This window comes from Cicer arietinum, chromosome 7, assembly GCF_000331145.2.
Source record: "Cicer arietinum cultivar CDC Frontier isolate Library 1 chromosome 7, Cicar.CDCFrontier_v2.0, whole genome shotgun sequence".
Lineage (NCBI taxonomy): Eukaryota > Viridiplantae > Streptophyta > Magnoliopsida > Fabales > Fabaceae > Cicer > Cicer arietinum.
The window spans coordinates 22,298,512-22,302,013 of record NC_021166.2 but is presented as its reverse complement, the minus strand read 5'-3'; the positions used below and the strand labels follow the sequence as shown (position 1 = coordinate 22,302,013).

At 32.0% G+C, this 3,502-nt stretch overlaps 1 long non-coding RNA gene across 2 annotated transcripts; it reads right to left on the bottom strand.

The window, feature by feature from the left end:
• Positions 1-1,667: 1,667 nt before the first annotated feature.
• LOC140918928 (uncharacterized) lies at positions 1,668-3,394 on the bottom strand. Of its 2 annotated transcripts, XR_012161405.1 has the most exons (4): positions 3,094-3,394; positions 2,912-2,992; positions 2,394-2,478; positions 1,668-2,129 (listed from the first exon to the last, which is right to left on the bottom strand). It is a non-coding gene; the product is annotated as an uncharacterized lncRNA (long non-coding RNA). The 2 variants fall into 2 exon arrangements; XR_012161406.1 differs by lacking the exon at positions 2,394-2,478.
• Positions 3,395-3,502: the final 108 nt, after the last annotated feature.

The window sequence follows — 3,502 nt, the reverse complement described above, 5'->3', positions numbered from 1 at the left end:
AAATTGGTCTTTATTTGTGGCTGAAAAAGCCCTCACAAAATCCTTAAATATTTAACTTGATTTTGTGGTTGCCTAAGCCCTCACAAAATCACAATGTTGTGATTTTGTGAGGGCTTAGGCAGCCACAAAATCAAGTTAAATATTTAAAAATTTGTGAGGGCTTTTTCAGCCACAAATAAAGACCAATTTCAATTTTGACATTTGTGAGGGCTTTTTCGGTCACTAATTTGTGAGGGTTTTATTCGGCCACAAAATATTTATAAAGTTGGCCACAAAATGGTGTTTTTCTTGTAGTGTTCCTTCTCTGATACTTATTTTTTGTTTGTGTAGAAGATCGTGCCTCATCACATCCTTTTGTTTTAACATTAGTTGAGTTTAGTATCGCTTCATAAAAAAGTTCGATTGTGTACATAGGCAAAACTATGTCAATGCAAACATCTTCTACTATATTTGTTTGTATATCAGTTAAGCCAATAGTACTACACATGAGTTCAGGCTTTCCATATTTAATAGCTAGCATATCCATCAACTTAATATGTTTAACGACATTCAAAAATTGGCTAATCAATGTAGGCTCATTTGAAAATCTGTTCTTCCAGGCTCTTCCAAGTACAAACAAGAATTGAGTCTTTTGCATTTTTAGTCCATCCTTTTAACACAAGAACTTTTGGTAAAGTGACAATGTTCATAAACACTAACACATCAACCAAATGTTCACATACAATACCTAAAGACAATAACCTCTCACATGAGCACTTGAATTTGAGTGTAGTAGGAGAAAATGACACTTGCCACTGAATATATTCTTTTGGATACTTAACTACAGTATAAAAATAACAAGATGTCATTTGCCTACAATCTACAATATTGCATGTGCATGCTCTGTGAAGCACATGTTGAACTAAAAAAATATCTCTCTAGTGTATATCTCTCCAACAACTCTCTCAATTAGGGGCAACGGGGTTTCTAAAACCGATTCTCCATGAATGGGCCCAAAATCTGCCTCAACTTTAATAGAACGCATGTAATTTAAACATCTAAAAAATTGACGAAAAAACTCACGCAAATTATTTTGATAGTTAACATACCTCCAGAATTGTGCATGTAGTCCTTCACATCAAGAAGTTATTCTAAATCCAACAAATCATTTACCTCGTATATGAGCAGTGACCCGTATGTACTTTTTTCGTACATCTCTCAAACCTATTTATGGTCTTGTAGTCCAAAATCAATGACCATTTTTATCTCATTTTCGCTTGAACTCCCCAACATCTCAGTCACCTAACATACATTGTTTGAGTTTCTTCACAAATTGAGTGTTTCAACATTAGTGCAAACATGTATAAGATGCCATGAACATAATTTGTAGTGAGACTCAGGAAAAGCATTCTGATTGCGTCCTTCATAGCTAAATCACCATTGGTAATAACTAATATTATACTTTTGCCTCTCACTACAGCAAAAAATTGTTCTAACAACCAAACATATGTTGATTATGTTTCATCACACACAATTGTACCGCTGAATAAAAATATTTGGTTGTAACTGTTTACACCAGAAAATACAACCATTAGACACATATACGTGCTCTTTTTATAAGTGAAATCAAATTTTAATACATCGTCAAAAACCACATAATCCCTTTGAGTTACACTATCACACCAAAATAAATATGAAAGTCTTCCTTTATTAAGATTCACATGCTATTAAGATTCACATGCTATTAAGATTCACATGCATGTTCACATCAATTAATGAGGTTAGGTGTTGTCTCTCTGGTTCATTGTACATGTCTCACCTACAAAATTCGCATTTTTCAAACCCACCAGCTTCACTTCTAAATAATCCAAAAATATGGGTTATGGGTAGTCTTCAACCCAACTTGTCACATGTTGCGCATTCGCTAAATATCATAATGTGTCATTTTTCTATGTGTCGGTAACATACTTATAAATTGGTCATCCAACAATTTATGGTTATATGCATCATGCAATAATTTCATGTACCAACATCCACTTCTTGCTTCAACATGGACATGATATTTTGCTTCACAACAACATCTTACGTGAGCTTTTGGTACACGCTTTCAACTTGTAGACGCAATAACTTTTTATTCTCTTTGACCTTATCTGTAACAAACAAATATCTGTTGTGTTATTTCACCATTTTTGTTTCTCATAATTTTGCTTTTTCTTGCAGCAAAATTGTGGAAACTAGCATATCAATTGTAAAATGTGAATGCTACACCAACATCCAAAAAAATGGTATTTCATTAAAAAAATTGGACTTAATTATTGGAAAGTTAGGACTGGAATGTCTTTCAAACAATTCATAGCAGTTGTTTTTGTCAAAACTACATCCACATATACCTTTGTTTGTACTTTCCTATTTACCTTCATCTATGATAGGATCTTCACTATCATATCCAACATTATCTTGTTCAAACATATCCTCCAACAACAAGAGATTTTCCAATCCCTAAATACAAATCAGTTAGTGGCCATTTTTAGCACAACTCAATATCTAACATAATAAACAAATAACATACACACATGTGTCGAATCGGCTTTATCCACATTTGATTCGGACTGAATAATCACCATTTTTTTGGTTTCAGGGACTTATAACTCCCTCATAATTAAACATGTTTCATAGAATCAATCAATTGCTCAAATTTTTTTATATATATAATTAAGAACTTATTAGCAAAGGTTTAAAATGGGCAGAGTACCATACATCATTTTAATACAATCAAAAAGTCATATGGATCTCCTCCACACCAAAATATCTCAAGGTTAACTAAAAATACCTAGATTAAATTTGCACAATTGAATACTACAAGACTAGCAACTATGTACCAACACATAAATACCAAGTACAAATCAATTATAACTCAACCTTTTACACTTACTATATATATCCTAGCCATGAACAATTGCACCAAAGAATCTGCATCTGCACCAAATCTGATCTCATTAAATTGTTTCATCACCTAATAATCAATCATTTTTTTTTTTCAAAGAAAGCACCAACTCAGATATCCTATTTGAACAAATCGTCAAAATAAATAAACGAATGAACTAAATACCATACCTTTCATTTTTGACCTTTGCTCCTGTAACTCAATATGCGTTTGCGATTCCACACACTTGAATTGGAAATGGGGAAGTAGATAAGTTTTCATATAAGAATTTTATAGTGCGAATCATTCACTTGCAAAGTCTCTTCAATGAAAATCTCTTTCAATATAACTCAAATTTATCTTCAATTTACCGAAATGCACGGCAAAGAGAAACAATTGCTATTCATCCTACTTGTTGTTGATAAACTAGATGATTGAAAGAACCTATTTTTTTTTTTTTAAATAAGTAAACCAACCCTTATTAACTTCGTAAATGACTTCCCCCAATTCACTCTATTATAAGCTATTTTATCAAAAAAATTAATATATTTATTTTGTAATTTTTTTAAGTACCGGAAACTATTATGTTTTTCATATATA